Source organism: Chlorocebus sabaeus, chromosome 9 (assembly GCF_047675955.1).
Source record: "Chlorocebus sabaeus isolate Y175 chromosome 9, mChlSab1.0.hap1, whole genome shotgun sequence".
Lineage (NCBI taxonomy): Eukaryota > Metazoa > Chordata > Mammalia > Primates > Cercopithecidae > Chlorocebus > Chlorocebus sabaeus.
In genome coordinates, this window is record NC_132912.1 from 81604347 (window position 1) to 81628379 (window position 24033).

Sequence of the window (24033 nt, forward strand, 5' to 3'; positions counted from 1 at the left end):
TGACGAAGGTGGTTAGGGATGGGGTAATGTACATATTGAGCTGTCATTTTTCCAGCATTCTATAGAAAAGATAAGAAATCAGAGATTTTGGATAATTATTAATGTCATAAGTCAGACAAAACTTAGGAGAAACAAAGCAAAAAAAATACCCTGTTATTTAGTCCCTGAAAATTTTTTACTTACCAAAAAAAAAAAAGATACCAAAGACAAGAAAAAGAAATAGCTAAATGAAGAGACAGATAATTCAAGCAATTTATTGTAAAGAAGAACAATCAATTTTCACAAAGAAAAATATCATAGAGATATAACTGGACATTGCAAACACTTTATGTATGGGTTCTAATTTAGAATTTACTTGCTTGAACCCAAATTCTCATGCTTCTATGTGCCCCGTGAAGAATGATAAGTTCTTCCCTCTATAAGTCAGATCCCAAGTCTGCCGTATTATTTCTGGTTCAGATTTTCTTCCTATAGGTCTGTCAAAAGCAAAAATAAAGAAGAATCACTGGAGTGGGAACTAGAGGCCTTAGGTTCTTGCCCTGCTTCTTGAACTAGCAGTTAACAAATATACCAGGTTACATTTTTGGGTAAAGGTTAGCCTGACAGATGAATCTTCTGAAGTGATATCCTTGGACAAATTGCCTAAATCTGGGCCAGCTTCATGGGCATAAAATCTGTGCGGTCACACAGAGTCCCATACTTAAAAGGGATTTGTGCTTAGTTTAATGCCCTGCTGTCACCATCTTAGTAATTTTTTAACAAGGGACTCCACAGTTTTGTTTTGTGTCCGGCCCATTAACTTATGCAGCTGGTCCTGCCTTAACACTGCGCAGTCTCTGCTTCCTTTTCTTTAAAATCAGAATTGGAAGAGCCCCAGGATCATTTCTGCTTTAGGAAGTGATGATACAAACCCTTCAGGGTTGTCTAGCATTTAGACAGCACAATGCCACAATCACAGTGAGGAGACTTTTCCGGAATCTGTTTCCAGGACATAGTTTCATTCTTAAATTGGCCACCATACCCCATGATGGAAACTGCAAGACCTACCATGCCAGGGATTATCCTGCTCCCTCTTTCTCCTCTCAGTGACCAACCTCTCATTATAGCACCACTGACTAGCCGAGTGTTGCCACAAGAATGCTGCAAACAACCACCCTCATAACTAAGAGGGTTAAAACAGCAGCCATTCTTACTGTTCTCAAGTTCACAGTTAGCTGGTGGGTTCTATTGATCTGGGTCAGGCCTGGCTGAGCATTTCTTTGACCATAGCCATCTCTCTCTCCCATGTTTCAGATGGCCTCAGCTGGCACACCTCAGCTCTGTGCCTGTGGTCTCTGTCCCTTCGGCAGGCTGGTCAGGGCTAATAGAAGCAAAGGTCAAGAGACGGAGCAGAAGCAAGCACGGCTTTCAAGGCATAGGCCTGGGACTGCATAGCATCACATCTGCTGCATTCTACCAACCAAAGCAAGTCTCAAAGCCAGCCCAGGTTTGGAGGTAGAGGAAGTAGACCTCAATGAGACCTCTTGAATAGACTTCTTGATGGGAGGAGCTACAAAGTTACATCCCATGGTGCTTGGATAGAGAGAAGAAAAGAATCAGAGCCCCTGTTGCAATAAATCTGCCACTCACATTAATCAAAAGTTCTACTAGCTGTATATATTCATCCCAACAATGTATCACTGTGTGAGCCTAAGAAAATCACTTGAGGTCTCCTTCCATTGCCGCATCTATAAAATGAGGGGAACCAAATTCACTCTAAAGCCCCTTCTGCTCTGACATTTTCCTAGTCCACAGGCTCAGTTCTCACTCCAACCAGTTTCCAACCTCCCCTTCCTCTTCTGAACCAGACACCTGTCTCTACATCCTATATAGGGCATTTAATCATAGACTGGTGAAAGTAGTCAATTTAACTTACTTTAATCTTTAGAGCTTTGTCAGGTCCTGTAATTCCTGTAATTCTCAGGGGAAGAAGTTTAAGTTTTGCTCAGCCATGCCAGAAACCCCCTTTCTAAAACTGAACGAGTAGCAAAAGGTGTATTTCCCAGATCCACGTCTACGTCTCGGTGGCTCCTTTGTCTCTACAGAGCAAAATCCTTTTTGATTTCAACGTTCTCCGCGCCACCCCCACCCTCACATCAGACTGCATCAAACACTCACAGTCCAGCCAAACCACATTGGCATGGCTCACTGCAGGCCTTTGAGCAGGGCAGCATTCTTTTAAATAAATGAGAGGGACAGTGTGTTCTTGCTGAAGCCTGCAAGGTCCTGTCAGCTTTACGCTTGCTGATTTACATGGCTTTTAAAAGACATAACCATAAAATTTCACTCCAAAATTCACTCTGTCCAGTCAGATCTTTGCCTAGGCCTGGCAATTTTAATTTATCAAAGTAACGAGATAATAGTTTAATTTTTCCCCTTGTTGGATGCCCCTATAATGTTCATAATTCATAATACAGCTGTTTCTCCCAGTAAGCTCTTTGATGGGAGTCTACGATCTAGATCTTGTTTTATTTTTTTCTTAAGAAATCATTAAAGTGAAGAAGCTATTCCTATAAGGATCTGTAATCCTAACGTGTAGAACCAGTAAATCAGCACAGAGTGGGATAGTGAAGTAAACATGCTGCATGTGGTTTTCTGGGCACATGCACTAGCTGCTTTTGCCACTGGTTCAGGGAACAGGAGCTAAATTTGGTCTGTATTATTGTGTTTTAAGCTGAAAACTGATTCTTGGCTGGCAGATATGCCTTTTCTTTTCTTTCTTCCTTTTCTTTTCTTTTCTTTTTTTTTTTTTTTTGAGATGGAGTCTTGTTCTGTCACCAGGCTGGAGTGCAGTAGTGCAATCTCGGCTCACTGCAACCTCCGCCTCTCGGGTTCAAGCGATTCTCCTGCCTCAGCCTCATGAGTAGCTGGGACTACAGGCGTGTGCCACCATGCCCAGCTAATTTTTGTATTTTTAGTAGAGACAGGATTTCACCATGTTGGCCAGGATGGTCTTGATCTCTTGAGCTCGTAATCCGCCCACCTCGGCCTCCCAAAGTGCTGGGATTATAGGCCTGAGCCACTGTGCCTAGCCAGATATGCCTTTTCTTTGCACATTCATTTGTGTTTCATTGTCTCAAAAATTAACTTGTCTTTTCAAATTAGGAAATCTTCCACTAAGCCAACAACAAAAAAAAAGAGAGGTGATAACAGAGGACCCGCCAGTCTGTCTCCTGTTTCTTCTGCAGTGGTTTTTGTCATTTTGCTGCATGTGTCCATGTTGGCATCAGGTTGGAGCAACACAGCAGGTTCTTTGGCTCTCAAGGTGGTCTTTAAAAGTGACTGATATTTGGTCCTTGATCACCTTGCCTACCCTTCAGTTGCTTTTCTCTATGAAATCTAGTGCTCTGTGCATTGTAGTGCTTTCTCCAATAATTAGAAAAGAAAAACAGAATCTCCAAGTTCCTAGATCAGGGTCTGTTAGGTGGGTATGGAGGGAGAAAAGGGGCAAAGACGGTTACAGCCAGCCTCACATTTACAAAAGTCTTCACATTTTCACTTTTCTTCCTTATAAATTAGTTTATATATATGAAACCACAAAGATACAGAATTAAAAGCAGGCATTTACCTTATGCCCCATTCTGGTTCCAATGTACTTTAATATTTATAAAATGATAATTATCTTTAAAATAATACTCTCTTACAACATACCTACTGTGACAAAAGTTTTCATTTGTTTAATGAAAATATTTAAAATATTCTGTAAACGTCATCACTTTATTCTGGCCTATTTTGTCTTTTAAATAAACCATGAGACTCAAATACTCAAGGTTGTTGGAACTTCTCTTAACTTCTGAAGGGCCCTGCTTTGGACAAATTAGTTTTGTTTCATTGTGCATTATTAACCTCTTCTAAAGAAAACCATAGAGTAGAAGAAATGTGGCTCACATGTTTGGGGTAGAAGAAAGAGGTGGGCACTAAATCAAGTAAAATATAATCAAGAGCTTAGGTCCTAGACAGGAGCTGGTATAGTCAGTTATAGAAAGATCAAGGCTGAGAACACACCATCTTGAGATGGAACCCTCTGAGCTCCCTCTGGATTTCCTTCCACAGGTCACTTTAGCTTTCAGAATGTTGTGTCAACACCTTGGCTTGACACACAAGAATCTTTACAACTTGGCCACTGACCACTGTCCAGTTCTTTCTCTCTCTCCACTCTTCTTCCCAGACCCTTTGCTTTGGTCCTATCACAACAATCTTAAAAATGCTATTGAACACTCCCAGGTCTTCATACATGCCCTTCCTCCTGCCCAAACTGCCCTTAAACTCTTATCCATTCATCATAAAGCAATCCATCTGTATCTTATGCCTCTGGGCCCCGATAGAACCCTGGGAATATTTCCACCACTTACGATTCTGTATTTTAATCTTTACTTTACCTGTCTGTTATATTTTTTGAAAGAAAGCCTATATTTTCAAAATTGTTTTATTCCTCGTTTATAGTAAAATATATGGTACATGACAGAGTCAATAGTGAACAAATGCATAAATGCATGAATAAACAAAGTAGACCAGAAACCTATTAGAAATACAGAATCTCAGGCCCCACCCCCAGATCTACGAAATCAGAATCTGCATTCTAACAAGCTCCCCAGAGAATTTGATTGCACATTCAAGTTTGAAAAGCACTGATCCAGCTTACTCTGCTCTCTCACTTCTGTAAACATCTGGAGTACTGATTGTCTAAGGTTCTGGGTTTGGTAATTGTTAATGTACCTGTGTTGCACTCTGCTTAACTGATTTGTGTGAGTGTGTGATTGTGTATGTTACTGTATGCTCACACACTTCCTTTCTTGTCTCCTCACCCAGAAGGCTGCATGGGGGGCACTCTTGACATTCCATCACTACTCCTCTCAGCACCCAGAACTAGGTACTACCCAGAATATTTTTAATCTTCCTGGAAAAATATCCCATAAAAAGATAAAATCTGCTACCCAAGCAATGGGCGAAGTGTTGGGGATGAGTGATAGACATGGAAAAGAGCACTAGCTTTTACTGAGATTCTACTAGTAGGAAGTACTGTTGACACTGTATGTACTATATCTCATTTAACCTTATGTAATGAATTAGGAATCATAACCCCGATTTTACCAATGAGGAAAACTAGGCTCCTAAGTATCCTCAGTCTCACACAGATAGTCATGGAACTGGCATTTGAACATTTCTTATTCTTCTTTTTTGAAATTGTCGTAAAGAACGCACAACATGACATTTACCATCTTAACCATTTTTAAGGGTAGAGTTCAGTATTGTTAAATAGTGATATATTTGCATTGTCGTGCAACAGATCTCGAGAACATTTTCACCTTGCAAAACTGAAACTCTATACTTTTGAATACCAGCTCCCATTTTCCCGTATCCCCACCACTTATTTTTATAACCTAGTCAGAGGTGTTATTTTGCTCATCCTTCCTTATCTTTCTTCCACCTTCTCCCCATTCTCATAGTACCAAATTTTACACAGCTCTGGCTTATCCCAATAGCAATGAAAGCAACCTGAAGATCCTAAGGTCTCAGGATGTTACCTTCCCTGTGGAGTCTGTGGAGTAAACAATAGAGTTTGCTGATGGAAGAAAATCAGAGGAAAGTGATTTGATTCTTGTAATCTTGGAAATTAATCTGTATTCTTTCTCTATGTTAAGGGAAGCTTTGAATACAGACCATTATTTCATTGAAAAAATCAGTCATGCCTGTCTAAAATGATCACTTTGCCATCAAGCCACATTCCTGAGGCCAGGATTCTAGTACTGTAGCCTTAGTGACAGCATCCTTCTGAAGCACCATGAGGGTAACACACATTCCCAGTCCAGAAAAACTCTGTCTGGTTGCCTTGCCTGCTGAATGGGATTGCTGCTGACACCAGACATACACTCCCTGAAGGTGAGGTAGAATGAGATAGAACTGTGGCCCAGGGTGCAGGTTTGCACATCTTTGAATTGCAGTGTTGTTATCTTATTCTGTCTGATATAATGTTTGTAACTCTGGCTTGTGTGATTTTTGCATAATTCAATTTAAATACATTTTTTATTAGAGATTCAAAAGCAGGAAAATATTTACATTGCATATTAGAAAGCAATATTGGCCTACAGAGAGCAGGTATAAATGCCAAGAGAGGAAAGAGATTTCCCCCAGAGCCTCCTGTCTCCAGAGTCCTGTGTCACTGAGGGCACATCATGCAGTGATGGGCTTGTACTAGGCAGCTGGCATCCCCATACTCCAACCTGTGGGAACACAAAGGTCATGTTTCCCCATTTTTTTGGATTTCATGTTACCAAAGATGACAGACTAACTAACTGTAGCAAGGGTCCACCAACCCTAAGTCACTTATTTTAGATCCTGCAGCTCCGTTGTCTGATTTTAGTGAGAGCAGGAATTTCCTGTCTGAATTCCAAAGCCTCAAGGGAATGCCTAAGTCAGCAGACCTGGGTTTAAACCTAACTTTACAAGCAATAGCTCAATGACCTTGAGTGACATAACTATTCTGTGATTCGGTTTATTAAATGAGATAAGTTGAAGGAAGCAAATATATTTCCTGAATCGCTTAATAAGTGTTAGCTATTGGTATTTTTATTATCTTATTATTGCCATTTTTAATAAGAAAGCCTGGACTAGAACTTATACTAAGGACTGAAAGCTATAGCCAGTGTGCCAAATCAGGCCTACCTGTTGTATAAATCGAGTTTCATTGGAATACATACATACCCATTTGTCTATATGTACTCTGTGGCTATTTTCAAGCTACAATGGCAGAATTGAGGAGCTGTGTGACACAAATCAGATTTAGAAGTCTAGACTTTGGAGTAAAAAGATAAAGGTTAAAGATTCACCTTGCTCTTCCCTAGCTAGATAACATTGCGTAAATCATTGCAACCTGAACTTAAATTTCTTTATTTGTAAAATGACGTTAATAAGAATATCCACATTACATATTAGTAGTGAGGACTAAATTAAACAACTCATATTTAAGCTGTATATAAGTACTTAAGTCCTATAAGAATTCATTCATTCATTCATGTGACAGACACTGGACCAGACACAGAAAATTCAAAATGAAAAAAATCAGAGAGAGTCTGTGACCATCAGGAGCTTATCTTCTGGGAGGGAAAATAGGCTGCTTGATACAAGGTATATTTCCTTATTCATCAATCTCATTATCATTAATTTGTAAGATGGTCAGTTTGAATTGTGAAAGCACATACTACAGGGAAATGCTTATACTTTATAATTCTGCCTTTGGCTCAGCCTGGGTCAGAGATATTAACTTGTACATTTTTCAGTATTTAAGTTGTTTATTTGCTTTTCTTCAAACAATGAATCAGCCAAGTCCTTCAAAAGAAACATATACACAGAGTTAGACAAGTTGCCTGGTGAATGTGACACATGCAGAGATGCCCACAAGATGATTTAAGCCTTTGTACACTTATAAAACTAAGTTCAACCAAGCAAAATGGTGCTCTGCAAGAAAAATGCACAGACCAAATATAAATACACATGAATCCAGCACAGACTCAAAAAAAAAAAAAAAAACAGCTGAGAAAAGAATATGCCATCGATTTTTTTTTTTTCTGTCGTTTTTTCATTTAGAGAACATTAGTTTCTGGAAAATTACAAAGAATAAGCAGGCAAAAATAACTTTGATTGAAAATGTTCACCTCTAAATAATGTTTCAGTTGAATGACAAAGAACTGCTTATTTGTTCTAATTCTAGGCCAATGTCCCATGACACTTTTATGTGTCAATTTACCTAGTATAAATATGCATTAAGAACACATCACTCTTCACTAATTTTATTAATAAGTTTCTTCTCCTTGAATTTTCACTACACTGGAGAAAGACTAATAGTGTGTTAAAGATTTATAATCTAATAAGAGATCTACCAATTTTTCTAATAAAAGAGTAACACTCTCTTAAAAGAAAAAAAAAAGGGCTCTCAGATGCTGATCAGTCTACAGGCGGGTCTCCCAAGTCAGTCATCTGACCATGATTTTTACGCCCTGTGCACAAAAGGGATATTTAGTATGAAAGCAGTAAACGAAAACTAGGGGCTGTTGTCAAAGTGTCAGCCATTGTGCTCATATTAATAACCACTGCAGCTGTCTGAGGCTCAAATTAGAATCTTTGAAACAAGTTAAACACTTCCAGCACTATTTAGAGCCATTTTAAAGAGAACAACAAAATTTTATGTTGAGATCTTTTACTAGGTGGCCTTTAAAATAAAAAATCTCTTTAAAAACCAAAACTAAACTTTTTGAGATGCCATTATCTGAGAAATCCTCATTTCCTATTAACTAAATATCCCAAAAGCTGGATTCAAAAGCATATTAATTTATGCACATGTGCTCACATGAACTCACGTAAATTCTTAGAATCTAAAAATAGAAAAGCACTTTCCCTGGGACTGGTATGCTTCTCCCATACAAAACATCCCAAACAGAGTAGTGTTATTCCCGGCTACCTATTCTGGCATTGGAAGAGAACAACCATTTTTAGCAAAGACAGTCATTCATGTTGGAGCCAGGTGACTGTGTGTCTCTGAACCTCCTGGGTTGAGGAAGAGGACCAGCATCCTTTCAAAGGAACTGTTCCAAATGCACATCAACTACAAAAAAATGCACCCATCTTGGGATTGAAGAAAACCTGTGACCTAATGCAGATGAGCTGGCAATGTGTAAGTCACTCACTCTGTCAGCTGCTTCAGAGGGACAGCATGAACTTCAAATCATACTGCTTAGGTTATTCAGATGGCCTCTAGGGACTTATAAGGGGAAAACGTTCTGTGTTAAAGTTCTGAAATAAACGTTTTGAATTGCACAGTGATAAGACACAGCCCAATACCTGGGAGCAAATAAACTGATTTCCCAAACATGGAGAGACAACTGAGTGTTTTATTCGAATGACAAGTCCATTCCCCACCCTCTGACAATTTCAGTCTAACTCGTTGAAGTCCAAACTAAGTAGATGAATGTGCTATTCCATTGTTCCCTTTAAATTTACACTATTGTGAAGCACCAGAGCTACTACTGGGGAGTCAGAAATCCTTGGTTCTACTGGTTTTGCCCTTACCCTTGTCTACCTTACGGGTATTAGAAGAACAAATGGATACTATATATAAAAGCATTTTGAAAAGTATAAAGTAATGATCTATTTATTAGATAAACATAGATTAACTCCCTACTAAGTACCAAGCATAACTGCAGATGTCATTCCATCCATCCTTAAAACAATGCTGCAAGATAAATATTATGACTCCACTTTTACAGATGAAGAAAATGAGCCTCAAAGAAGCTATGTAACTTGCCCCACATCATACAGCTATGACACGAAAAGCTGAGATTCAAATTCAGGGCTTTTCAGTCCAAATGTAGGTCTACTTGCTCCTATGTCAAGTCCCTTCTAAATTTACACTAATAAGTGAAAGAATGCTAAGATTTAACTGTCTTATATAAAACTCCAAGTTAGCAGGTGACCTATATACTTGAATTCAGGGTACCCTAACCTTCTAGTGTGGGAGAAGCTTCTTTTCCTTTCCTTGAAACCTGAAAGAATGGTGCTTACAGGGAGCTGGTCAGTACAAGTGAGAGAGAGGGCAGTGCTGTTCCTGCATGACCTGCCCCTGGCACTTTCAACCAGGAAATATGGTGCAGCAATGAAGATATTGCAGGTAATCAGCTTGGAGATCTGCCATGTAAGCTACAAAGTACACTGGTAACCTTGCATCTCTTAATCAAGGATCTCTGCCCTTTTGCAAGGAAGTGCAGGATGTAAGAATTTTATGGAGTCCTGGGGGAGAAGTTTGGGGAAGGAGCTTTTCTTGGGACCCCTTAAATCTCAAGATATACAAAATGCCCAGTAATGCCAACACAGTTGCCACCTAAAACTTTTGAGTATATTCATCCCATAAGCTATACAGGTATGACTTAAGTACAGGATACTTAGTTTTATATTTTCCCCAGTTCCTGCATAGCTTAACAACTCTCTTTCTTATTTTGAGCAGACAATGACATTTTAGACTCATATGCACAACCCTAAGGCCATAGAATGTATTAGTTTGTTCTCATGTTGCTATAAAGGACTACCTGAGACTGGGTAATCTATGAAGAAAACAGGTTTAATTGACTCACAGTTCTGTAGGCTTAACAGGAGGCATGACAGGGAGGCCTCAGTAAACTTAGAATCATGGTAGATGGTGAAAGGAAAGCAGGGAACTTCTTCACACGGTAGCAGGAGAAAAAGAGTAAAGGGGGAACTGTCACACACTTTTAAACCATCAGATATCATGAGAACTTACTATCATGAAAACAGCAAGAGGAAATCCTCCCCTATAAACCAATCACCTCCCACCAGGCCACTCCTCCAATTTGAGATTTGGGCAGGAACACAAATCCAAACCATATCATTCCACCCCAGCTCCTCCCAAATCTCATATCATTCTCACACCGCAAAATACAATTAACCCTTTCTCAACAATCCCCTAGTCTTAACTCACTTCATCATTAACTCAAAACTCCACAGTGCAAACTATCATCTGAGATAAGTAAATTCCTTTGGCCTATGAGCCTGTAAAATCAAAAACAAATTAGTTACTTCCAAAATACAGTGGGGATACAGGCATTGGGTAAATGCTCCCATTCCAAATAGGAGAAATTGGCTAAAACAAAGGGGCTACAGGCCCCATGAAAAAAAAAAAAAAAAAAAACAAAAACCAAGAGGGCAGTCATCAAATTTTAAAGCTCCCAAATAATCTTCTTTGATTCCATGTCTTACATCTAGAGCATGCTGACCCAAGAGGTGGGCTCCCAAGGCCTTGGGCAGCTCTGCCTCTGTGGCTCTGCAGGGTACAACACCTGCAGCTGTTTTCATGGGCTAGAGATGAGTACTTGTGGCTTTTCCAGGTGAATAGTGCAAGTTGTTGGTGGATCTACCATTCTGGGGTCTGGAGGACAGTGGCCCTCTACTCACATCTCCACTAGACAGTGCTTCAGTGGGGGCTCCAACCCCACATTTCCCCTCCACACTGCCCTAGTAGATGTTCTCCATGAGGGCTCTTCCCCTGCTGTAGATTTCTGCCTGAACATCCAGGTATTAGCATACATCCTCTGAAAGGTAGGTAGAGGTTCCCAAAATCTCAATTCTTGCCTTCTGCATATTCACAGGCCCAATATCATGTATAAACTGACAATGCTTGGGGCTTGCATCCTCTGAAGCCATAGCCAAGCTGTACCTTGGCCCATTTTAGCCATGGCTGGAGCTGGAGTAGTTGGGACACAGGGCACAATGTCCCAAGGGTGCACAAAGCAGCTGGGTCCTGGGCCTCACCCACTAAACCATTTTTCCCTGCTGGGCCTCTAGGCCTTTAATGGGAGGGGCTGCTGCAAAGGTCTCTGAAATGCCCTGGAGACATTTTCCCTATTGCCTTGGTTATTAACATCCAGGTCCTCTTTACTTACGCAAATTTCTGCAGCAGGTTTGAATTTCTTTTCTACCACATGGTTGAGCTGCACATTTTCCAAACTTTTACACTCTGTTTCCCTTTTAAATATAAGTTCCAATTTCAGATCATCTCTTTGTGAATGCATATGACTGTATGCTGTTAGGAGCAGTCAGGTCGTATCTTAAACACTTCAATGCATTAGAAATTTCTTCTGTCAGATGCCATAAATCATCTCTCTCAAGTTCCATGTTCCACAGATCTCAGGAGCAGGGGCACAATGCTGCCAGTCTGCTTGCTAAAGCACAGCAACCGTGACCTTTGCTCCAGTTCCCAATAAGTTCCTCATCTCCATCTGAGACCACCTCAGCCTAGATTTCATTGTCTATATCACTATCAGCATTTTGGTCAAACCCATTCAACAAGTCTCTAGGAAGTTCCAGACTTTCCCACATCTTCCTGTCTTCTTCTGAACCCTCTAAACTGTTCTAAACTCTGCTTGTTACCCAGTTCCAAAGTTGATTCCACAATTTTAGGTATTTTTATAGCAGTGCCTCACTCTTCTGGTACATTTTCTGCATTCTCTTCTGGTTCTAATCCGCTTTTATCCTGCTCTAAAGAACTACCTGAGACTAGGTAATTTATGAAGAAAACAGGCTTAATTGACTCACAGTTCCATAGGCTTAACAAGAAGCATGACTGGGAGGCCTCAGGAAACTTACAATCATGGTGGAAGGTGAAGAAGAAGCAAGGACCTTCTTCACATAGTAGCAGGAGAGAGAGACAGCACTTTTAAATCATCAGATCTCATGAAAACTCATTCAGTATCACAAGAACAGCAAGGGGGAAATCCACCCTTGTGATTCAATCATCTCCTATTGGGCACCTCCTCCAATTTGATGAGATTTGGGCAGGGACCCAGGACACAAATCCAAACCATATCATAGATGAATATGAGTCAAGCAATTCTGTTTAGCAGCATGAGTTGGCCTCAGAAACTAGCTTTCCTGAAGGCTTCTGTGTGCATGTGTATGATCACATGTGCATACACACACACCCACACCCACATACACACACCCCTGTATATCCACTGCACAACCTACCTTCTAGCCTCTCAAAGACATAATTGAGGACTGCAGAATCACCTGACATAGGCTCAGGATAAATTGCAGAACCAAGTGTACTGGGGGCTTCCAAGTCTATTCCAAGTTGCAGCTTCTTCTCAGGCAGCTGCTATGGCTCCCAAGCCGATATCAGAGGGCCCCATTACCACCATCAGCACAGAGTCCCTGATCCAGGCAATGGCCCTGAGGACTTCTTAGCAGTTGATATGTCCTGTCACTGGGAGGGAAAAAGCTGCCTTGTAAAATGGCTCCTTTCATTTATAACATTGACTCCACAGCCAGAATCAGAATCTGTTTGGATTTCCTTCACTCTTCAGCAAGTCAGTGAAATGCTTTTCATTTTCTCTCATCTCCAGGGAACTTCCTTTACAACATTTATCAATGAGAAAACAAAATAACTCTGGACTCACACCTGTAGGATGGAGCTGGAAGGTGATAAAATAGCATCCATTCATTCTGAAACAGAAGAATTTTACACATTGTATGGAGTTAATGTGTTTAGACTGCAAAAAGCAAAGGAACTAAAGTCCTGAAGACTTTTTCCCCTCTCCTTGCCCCTTCCCTTAAATATGGAAACAAAATCCACAGTGTCCATATGAGAGTTCCCTTAAATGAACTGCTTGAGTAAAACTTTGCTGCTGTGGGAAGCACCTTTGAGCAGATATCACCAGGACCAAGCAGGTCTGGGAGACACTAGGAATTCTCAGGGACGATTATCTGCCTTGATCCAATTTAGAGCCTTCAGCATCCCCAACCCTTCTGATTTTGATATCTGTTGCTCCTGACATCATTCCTCCTTATTACCTGCTTATTACCTCTACTTCTTTCCTCTCTATATCCTTATCCCTGTGATCCTGATCCTGGACTCTGCCAACCTGATTCTAAAGATCGTCTTCATTAACAACTAGGAATTAGAGCTGTCTACTTAAAATGCATTATGCCTGCAATTTCCAATGGAAATCAAAACTCATTGAGTAAGAACTCAGTCTATTCCTAGTCACTGACCAAATGGCAAAGATGTTTCTTTCTTTTGAGCATTTACAAGGACTTAAAAGCAATTGGCTTGACACTTGATTTGGGGAGTTCTTTCACAACAATTTGTTTTAACAGGCAAAAAAAAAAAAAAAAAGATCAAAATGTTCATGAGAGGCCACTTTGTCTTTCTGGAATTCTGTGCTTTCACATATTAATGTTCAGGTCCTGTGGACAAAACAAACTGATGTAAAGACAAATAACTTCTTATGGTCAAATAAGTATTCTAATATATGGGCAGGAAAAAGAGCTCTAAAATGAGGAACTGTCTTCACACGTACATTGATTGCTACTTTTGTTTTTCTCTCTCTCTACACACTGGCTCTTTGCTCCCAGGGCATCTGTCTTGTCAGTGTAATTTAATGCCTATCAGTGTAGTGATGGAGAAAGTAATGCTGTGTCACCATCCCTTCTGTCTTAGCCATACTTTTGCCAAAGTGGAAGTACTGCTCTAGAATCATTTATAGGTCTGTAAATGAAGAGGTAGGAAAAAATGGGTCTTTAAGGTGTGGCTGCTGCTGGTCTTCTGGGCAAAAACAACTTTAAGCAAAATGAAAGTAGCTTTGAACAAACTGTCGGTAAAGGTTGAATTGTGTCCCCCACACAGATATTTTGAAGTTGTTGGAACTCAGAACAAGAAGACCCGAAGTATGGCACTTTGGCATGCTGAGTACTTTAAACTTTAGGACACTGGAAGGGCCTCAGAAGCAAGGTCTCTCTGACCTTCTCCTGCCCTTCTGTTTACAGCCCCTCTTTCACTTCTGAAGCAAGTCATAGAAACTAGAATTTCTCCTCTCCAAGGTGGTTCATAAAAACTAGAACCCTTTTATCCTAAAGCAAACCATAAAACCTAGAAAGGTCTCTCTCTTCTCTTTTCTTCCTTGAAGACTTTCATTTTAGAGGGATTCTGCCCCATACCTGGGTAGAAAGAGAATGCTACGCAGAGAGGCTGAGAAGAATCTGGAAAGGCCTTGCTAGGTTCTCCACCTGAGTTTATTACCATTAGATCATACCCTTTTGCCCAATCACATTTCTGTGTGGCTGTCCATTCTTCATCAAAACTAAGCATAAAAACAGATTTCCCTGGGTCTTTTGGTTATAATTGCAGCAATCTCTTTTGTTGTGTAAAACTTTGATGAAATGCATTTGTTATGCATTTTTTTGTTGTTAATCTGCCTTTTGTTAAAGGAATGTCAACTATGACCCTTATAATGGGTGAGGAAAGTTACCACTCCTTCCTGCCCCTACAAAATCCTAAGTTTGGTACCTGTGAATTCAACTTTTGGAAATAGGATCTTTGAAGATGTCATGAAATTAGGATGAAACCATACCAGATTATGGTGGACTCTAAATCCAATGATTAGTGTCACTGATGAGTTTCATTCTAAATGACTAACTCAGGTACATTTGCATTGAAAAGTGAATACAGTTAGGTTTTGATTTTCACATAAAGCCCCCAATTTCATAGGTTGTTTATGCAAAATCCAAGCAGCCTATTCTTCTACATAGTCTGAGTCTCCTTGACAATGATCCCTCTGTCCCATCACCCTTCGCCAGTTGGCACCAATCCCTCTCTTTTCTGTCATTAATTGTATTGTTAATGTATCTCCTAATAGATCAGAACTTTCCAACGTCAAGTGTGCATACAACTCAGCTCAGAAGTGTGTAAACTGCAAACTTTTAGTCCTATGCTCAAAGATTCTGGAGTGAGTTTGAAGTGAAGAATTCAGCATTTCCCTTTTAATTTCTCTCCCCATTTATTTTTCATTCTGTTTCAGACTTTTCCTCCAATGATTCTCTCTCTCTCCCTTTGCCTCTTTCTCCATCTTAAGCCTAGTGAGAGACCCAAATGAATTTGAGGAATAGCAGGACTAAAACTCACAAACACCAAACATTTCTACTCACCAACATTATTGAGTATTAAAAACAAGTAAATAAAAAGTTATCGGAAGAGCACAGTCCCATGCTTCTCAGAACTGCTGCACAGAAGAATCACTTGGGGAAACATTTAGCAAACACCAATGCCTGGTCCCACCCTAGGACATTTAGATTAGAACTACCTAGTGGAGGAGGCTAAATGCTGGCAAATCTTACCACTAACCCGAGTGATTCCCCGTGGGCAGACAGCGTTGAGAATCCTTAGTGTAGTCAACAGATATAGCTGCACAAATATGGATTCACAGTGTTCCCTCTCTCTTCCTCACAGGGATGCCTCCAGGGTGGTCACAGTAGTGAGGGGTGAGGAATCTGCCAAAGCTAAGAAGTTCCTAAAAAGAGCTCCCAGACTTTTACTTCTGCCCCTCATCCCACTCATATCAGCACCCAGAAGTATCTTAGGCCAGCAGGTGAGGCAAACATAGTGTTACTCAGTAAGCCATGGCCCCAAGACCTACTTCCTGGAGTCCTGGATCTGACGTTTTGCTACAGCATACCAAGGCAGTCACTCTCATTCTACATCTGGGTCACAGTCATGCAGCCTCTTGCACAAATTGAATCTAGGGACTTTCCACTTATGTCCCCTTAAAGATTTTCCAGAGACATGCCTATCCATAACATACTTTTCTGAATAACTATCTTTTATGTCCTCTCTTTTTCACTTTCAGTGATGTACATTAAAGGGCAGCCACAATCTATTCACTCTGCCTGTCTAAAATTTAGTGAATTATCCTTCTATTGAATTATTCTTTATTATGATGAATCTAACTGGAGAGAGAAGTCACCACTCATAGTACCTTTCATCCTCCTGACAACTTTTTGAGATTTTGCCTAAAAGAAAGGAGACCTTGCAGCTATGCTATGGTCAAAACAAAGCTAATGTTTAAAACTCGTTACTTTTAAATTTTAACAGCTGCACAGTATTTTATTACATGCACACACCAAGTTTAATTAACCAGTACTATACTGATGAATATTTAGATTGCTTCAATCTTTTACCACTATAAACAATCATGAAATGAATGTTTCTACATATTTTGTATCCATATGCACTAGTATATGTGTAGGACAAATTCTTAGAAGTGGAATCTTTGAGATAAAGGGAATATGCATTTATAATTTTGAGAAACATTGCAAATTATCTTCCAAAGAATTATATTGTTCACTATTTCATCCCTGATGTCTAAAATGGACTACTCCTCATATCCTCACTAATACAATGCAATATGAAACTATTTTATCTTGTCATTCTGATATGTGGATATGAACTATCACTACAGTTTTAATTTGCATTTCTATTGTAATGAGACTGGACTTTTTCATATGTTTAAAAATTCTGTATCTTCCTATGAATTATTTCTTCATTATTTTCCAATTTTTCTATTGAACTTCTTATATTTTCTTATATCTAATAAATTAGGAAAATGAGTCTGTTCTGTATTATATATAATGTGAATACTTTTTCTTAGATGCCCATTTAACATTATTTGTTTTTTTTTCCTGAAGATTAAAACATTATTTAAATAAATGTATTGATAGCTTTTATAGTCACTGGATTTTACATCATACTTAGCAAGGCCTTCCACTCTCTACAGTGTATAAAAGCTGGGCGCAGTGGCTTATGCCTGTAGTCACAGCTACATGGGAGGACTGCTTGAAGCCAGCAGTTCAAAACCAGCCTGGGAAACATAGCAAGATCCCATCTGTGAAAAAAAAAAAAAATTAACCAGGCATGGTGTTATGGTGCCTGCAGTTCCGGATACTCAGAAGGCTAAGGCGGGAGGATGACTTGAGCCCAAGAGTTTGAGACCAGCCTGGGCATTATAGGAAAACTCTCTCTCTCTCTGTCTCTCTCTCTCTCCATAAACACACACACACGTTTTCTTCTAGCACTTTTCTGATTTCTTTCCTTTTCTTTCTCTACTTTTTAAAAAATGTTTACTGAACAATCCATTTTATGCCACTGATCAGCAATGTCACTTTTTTAGTAGACTAAATATGTGTATATCTGGATGTATTTCTGGACTGAATTGTAGTCCATTAATTTGTCTGTCTATTGATATGCTAGTACCACACTATTTTAATGTCTACCTTTTCATAATTTATTATTATCCAATGTGACTATATCTCATTCAATACTTTTCTATTTCACAGTTTCCCTGACCATTATTTCTTCCTAGTTTTTACATATGAACTTTCTATCAGTTTATCTAGCTCTATTAAAAAAAAATCCTGAGTCCCAGCATGATGGCCCATGCCCGTAATCCCAGCACTTTGGGAGGCTGAAGTGGATGGATCACCTGAGGTCAGAAGTTCAAGACCAGCCTGGCCAACATGGTGAAACTCCGTCTCTACTAACAAATATAAATATTAGCTCGGCATGGTGGTGCATGCCTGTAGTCTCAGCCACTCAGGAGGCTGAGGCAGGAGAATCGCTTGAACTTAAGAGACAGAGGTTGCAGTGAGCCAAGACAGTGCCACTGCACTCTAGCCTGAGCCACATAGCATGACTCTGTCTCAAAAAAATAAAAAAATTTATCCTGGTACTCTTTTAATTACAATTATATTAACTGCCTACATTAAATTAAGGAAAACTGACATATTTATGAGTCTTTCTTTTTTTTTTTTTTTTTTGAGACGGAGTCTCGCTCTGTCGCCCAGGCTGGAGTGCAGTGGCGCAATCTCGGCTCACTGCAAGCTCCGCCTCCCGGGTTCACGCCATTCTCCTACCTCAGCCTCCCGAGTAGCTGGGACTACAGGCGCCCGCCACTGCGCCCGGCTAATTTTTTTTTTCTATTTTTTAGTAGAGACGGGGTTTCACCATGGTCTCGATCTCCTGACCTTGTGATCCGCCCGCCTCGGCCTCCCAAAGTGCTGGGATTACAGGCGTGAGCCACCGCGCCCGGCCATATTTATGAGTCTTTCTAAAAATAAAGTATGTTTTCACTTGGTCAATTCATATTTTGAATCTCTCATTAACATTTAAAAACGTTCTTTACACAAATCTTGCCCATTTGTTGTTTAAGACTAGTTTTTAGTTATTTCATGTTTTTTCTCTGATGGTTGCAGAAAGATCTTTTCTTCCATTATAAAATTTAACTTGTTGAGATTCATATGTATGAGTGTTATTGATTTGTGCGTGTTATATCTGTATTCAGTATTCTCTTTCCCAGGAAAGACCAATGGGTGGCCCCAAGATAAAGCAGTATAGAAAGTCACAAGGGGAGTAGGAGGAAAGGATACAGACACTTTTGCCAATTTAAGAATATCAGGTTTCTCCTTCAGACCCTGAATCTTAAAAGGTATTTTTTTAGGACCAAGGCAAAAAAAAATTTAGACAGTAACCTTATTTGACAAACTAAAAATATAAATTGATTCCAAAGGGTTTAGACAGAATCACAGATTATAGCTCAATATAGAAAAAAGTGATGTAATGTGTTTTGCCTGGCACTTGAAGTGTTCTCTTGGAACACTTCCTAATACACTCCGGCTTCCCTGCATCACCTCCCATGCCAGTCATGGTGGTCTCCTTCCTGTGCCTGATCCCTGCTACCACTGTTCGGTGTGTCCTCAAAGCTGCACTTGTGTACAATTGCTGGTAGTATCTCACCAGGACAGGGTCCTTCTAAGTCTCCTCTATGATGCATTTGTGCACCCTTACTATTCATAGTCTTCTCCCTGAGACGACTCAGTAATTGTAGCATTGGTGTCTAAATAATTACCAGATTTTGGAGTTGAACATTCCAATCTTCAAGTTCCATCTATACAAATTACTGGATAAGTTCAGCTTAGATAAGTTCTTTAGCTCCTCAGAGCTTTGGTTTTCTCCTATGTAGAGTGAGGGTAATATGTAGCCTACCTCTCACCCATGGTCATTGTCAGGATTAAGTATTCTTTAAAATGTATCTAAACCATAAAGTGGTATCCAAATATCAAGTGTCAGGAATAACCCACAGACTAAAAATCACTCTACAAAGAGAAAGGAACAGAGCTCTTTTCCCTCTTAGTCTGGGATGGATTCAGAAAGGTGACAGAGGAGAGGAGTAATTGTTCTTTTGTTATTCAACTTATAGGGTCAGGCAGGCCATGGGCGGCATTCTTCTGCCAAGAATAGTAAATAGGCATTGTCACGAGTGCCAATGCTAAACCTATTATGAATGCCTGCTTGAACGCTATGTTAGGGGTCTGAAGACCCATCTGAGTAGAGAGGGCAGATGGCTGCGATCAGTTAGTAATGCTGCATGAGAACAACAAGGAGAGATGGCAGAACTAATGTCACATGTCTGCTTTTCTGTCCTCAGTTTTGGGTTCCCATCATGGGAAAGCAGTAGTTGAACTGCTACCACTATTGATCTTGTGACATTTTTCCAGTTTTCTCCATTGCCATAGCCTGAGTGTGTCTTAATACAGATTTCAGTTTCATTTGTTCCTTCAGTCTTTGACTAGAAATATAGGCCACCCCTGTGGGGAATTCATGTCAATGGGCACATTTCAGTCACATCAGCAATGATCTATTGTTCTTACAATGTTCAGGACACTCTGTGCTGGGGGCATGGGAAAACCAATGGCATTTATTGATACCTCCTACATGCCAGGCACTGTATCTGGTGCTCCATGAGTTTTTTGGGTTTTTTTTCCCCCCTCACCCCCAAAAACTTCTACAAAGCAAGTCTTATTTTGGCCATTTTACAAATAAGGAAACTAAAATTATTGAGATCAAATATGTTAGCCTTCAAATGCAGAACTCTTTTCACTACAGTGAAAAGTGAAATTTGGCTCATCCTCAAGGGGCGTCTGACTGTGCTATACACAGTCCTCCACAGAAAAACCTAGAGGAGCTTATTGAGTAATGAGTCAGCTGACATACAAGTCCTCTCCCTGCAAATACTGGAGTAATCTCAAAGCCTGCACCAGGCCTTCCAGTTAGGAGACTCAGTAATCTTTCTGTTGTCTTCGCATAGCAGAGAGAGGCTAACCCACAGCAAGCCTTGGGGCCTTTGCAAGATTTCCTGATGATCTAAATTTATACTGCAGGAGCCCCAAGCAGCTTTTTATTTACAGCACTCTGGATCTCAATCTCTTAGTTATGTTACTCCCAATTAAGCTGATGTATGCTCACAAAGCATCATTATGTGATTTAATCACAGAGCATTTTGAATTAATTATATGCAGACATTTTATAACATATTCTAGGTGCTTCACTAAAATTGGCACTGCTTTTAATAGATACATAAATAAGTATGACTGTGGTATTCAAGTTCCAATCCTGAGAAATATCCCCTACTGAGGGTAAGATGTGCATGTTTCCACATGTATGTTTGTAAAATTCCATGATTTAACACTTACTTACTTGCTCTCAGTAAACATTTAACTGGACAGATAAGCCCTCATGTCTCTACCTCATGAAGCTGAGTAGCCTGAATAAATTAAAGCATATTCATACATTTATTAATTACTTTCCCTTTGCTGGTTATTGGTGATGGATAGGGTTAAAGGTAGGTCATCATTTCACAATAGCCACAACTACATTTGAGTAAGGGAGGTAATTAAAGTTTTCAAAAAAACCCAGAGGGGTTTATATTTTAGCTGGAGTTAATTCCATGGTGAATCAAGTGAGAAAAATACTCATCTCTCCCTGAGGCAAACGAGGTTACTATGACCTCTTCCAAGTCACTAAGTGGTTCATGGAAGTATAATTTTATGTAACATTTTATTGTATTTTACTCCCAGAGTGCTTCTCTTTCCTAAGACTATTAAGCAGGCTTCCTACGCCTATTTTGCTCCTTTTCAGAGTCTAATCCTATATCTCGGTTTTTATTGCTCCCACACTGGCCACTTCCACTTCCCAATCCTCTCACCCTCTGCCCAACCCCCAGCTTCTCTATTCTTCACCCTCACACCCTAACCCCCTGGACCCCCATTCCCTTTCCCACAAGTAGTCCCTTGAGGCTTGACCTTCCTGCATCCTAACCCCACCATCAAAACTCGTCTGTCCTGTATCCTATTCTTCCCAGATTCTCCTCGCTAACAGAAAAATCTGACCAATGAGTTAATGCTAGTGTAGGTCATTGGTGATAGATCAATGTGTTACATTTCAACAAATAATTTTTTTTTTTTTGAGACGGAGTCTCGCTCTGTCAGCCAGGCTGGAGTGCAGTGGCACAATCTTGGCTCACTGCAAGCTCTGCCTCCTGGGTTCATGTCATTCTCCTGCCTCAGCCTCCCGAGTAGCTGGGACTACAGGCGTCCACCACCACGCCCAGCTAATTTTTTGTATTTTTAGTAGAGACGGGGTTTCACCATGTTAGCCAGAATGGTCTCGATCTCCTGACCTTGTGATTCGCCTGCCTCGGCCTCCTCCTAAAGGGCTGGGATTACAGGCGTGAGCCACAGCGCCAGGCCTCAACAAATAATTTTACATTAAAACAACCCTACTGATTGACTATGTAAAACAAAATATTTGTTGCTACAGGAAAGCAAGATGAATGAGAGGTCATCTTGACTTTCTCATTTTTTTTTTCTAGTCAAAATAACAAAATGACATCATGCATTGTGATCATCCATTTGGTCTTGACTTCAAATGAACTTGAATATCCAAAATTACATCTACCTTGGATGATCAGCTGCTACCAGTGGAGTTACTTGAAAGAACATGCTGCCAATCCTGAAAGGAAATTCTAAAAGAGATAATCACTTGAGTTGAAATAACACAGGCTTTGTCACATCTGGACAGATGGGCTGAAATCTAAGTTTGCTAGATGGCTAATATTAAGTGACTCAAAATATTTCTAAGTCTCGGATTTCTCATCTGCATACAGGGAATAAAATTACCTACCTCATAGATTAACTATAAAAGGTTTAACAGCAGATAGAAGTGTCTCAATTAATGGCCTTTCTTCTTAACAAAATATTTCAAGCAAGACAGCATCTTAAGTATAGTTTCTTGAGTTGACCTTCTTTTTTATAAGTATGTCCTTGTAACTTTGTTTAAACAATAATTTTTCTACGTTGCCCAGGCTGAGCTCAAACTCTTGGAATCAAGGAATCTCTCCAACCTTGGCATCCTGAGTAGCCGGGACTACAAGCACATACCACTGCATCTGGCTTACAGAACAGCTTTTAAAAGGCGATATTTCTTTGTAGTTATGCCTCCTACAAGTGGCCAAAAACCCATATGTTGTCAATCTACCATTAAACTACACATTCAAAAAATCACTAACTGATCTGAAAGCTCCCCACAAAGCAGAACGGCTGAAATTCTTTGAGCCCCTGAATATTGGGACTGAAAGGTAGGAGTAAAATATCAAGCCTGCATCCCAGCTCTCCCCTGGGTGAATCTAGGTATGAGCAGTTATCTGCTTATAAGTTAAGGTCAAGGTCAGGTTGGTGAAATCCGCGCTTGTTGTGGGTGAAGAATTTGGGTTTGGAGCTTTTAGATACATCCTTAGTGACCACATGAGGGCTAATACCTTTTAAAGATTTAATGAAGGGCAAGGGAACTGCTTTTTCAGGGCATAGTCCTGTTGTGTTTTGGCACTATCTGGAGAGCTTACCAGTGATAGGTGGAAAATTCCATTTCAGCCTCTAACTATCTTGGGGTAAGTTGCTGAAAATTCTCAAGGCTCAGCTTTCACATTGGGAGAGTAATAACTTCATAAGACTGTTATGAGAAATGACAGCGTGATTGGTTGGTTTATTAAAGCGCGGGTCCCCAACTCCCGGGCCACGAACTGGTACCTGTCCGTGGCCGATTAGGATCCAGGTGGCACAGCAGGAAGTGAGCGTCAGGCCCGCGGAATTACCACCTGAGCTCCACCTCCCGTTAGATCGGTGGCAGCATTGGATTCTCACAGGAGTGCCTCCCCCATTTTGTGAACTGCGCATGCGAGGGATCGAGGTTGCCCGCTCCTTATGAGACTCTAACGCCTGATCGTCTGAGCTGAAACAGTTTCATCCTGAAACCATCCCCACCTCCCAGTCTGTGGAAAAATTGTCTTCCACAAAATTGGTCTCTGGTGCCAGAAAGGTTGGGGACTGCTACATTAGAGGACAGAACAAACCTGTTTAAAGCAGGGAGGATAGCCCCTGGCACATAATAACTGCTCAGCAAACCCTGGTTTCCTTTTTTCATCTAGCCCTAATCTCACATTCAAGATCAATTTCACTTCTAGCCAAATAATTTGCATTCACTGATATAATTTTATAGGTAATAGAAAATTCCCAGAAAAACAAACAATCTACCAAATCATGGCTGATTTGCTAATTCTTTCCATCAGAGTCACTCACCTGACTCACTCCTTTATTTCATTTAAGATTCTGTGATTATGGCCTCCTCCTCAGAGACATCTTCCCTGCCCACCCTGTCTAAGATAAGTCCACTCCATATCACTCTTTATCTCCTTATCCTGCTTATTTTGTTCACAGCATTTATGGCTACCTGAAATTAACATACATATATTTGTTTATTTCCTACCT

At 40.2% G+C, this 24033-nt stretch overlaps 1 long non-coding RNA gene across 2 annotated transcripts in view; it reads right to left on the reverse strand.

The window, feature by feature from the left end:
• Positions 1-228: 228 nt before the first annotated feature.
• The window catches only part of LOC103216163 (uncharacterized), an 82136-nt gene continuing 58331 nt past the window's right edge, over positions 229-24033 (reverse strand). Inside the window, exons 4-5 of one of the 2 annotated variants that reach the window (XR_012093991.1) lie at positions 12571-13047; positions 229-476 (exon numbers count right to left, since the gene is read on the reverse strand). This is a non-coding gene — a long non-coding RNA (uncharacterized lncRNA). The remainder of the gene's footprint in view (positions 477-12570; positions 13048-24033) is intronic. The other variant, XR_012093992.1, reaches the window with a different exon arrangement.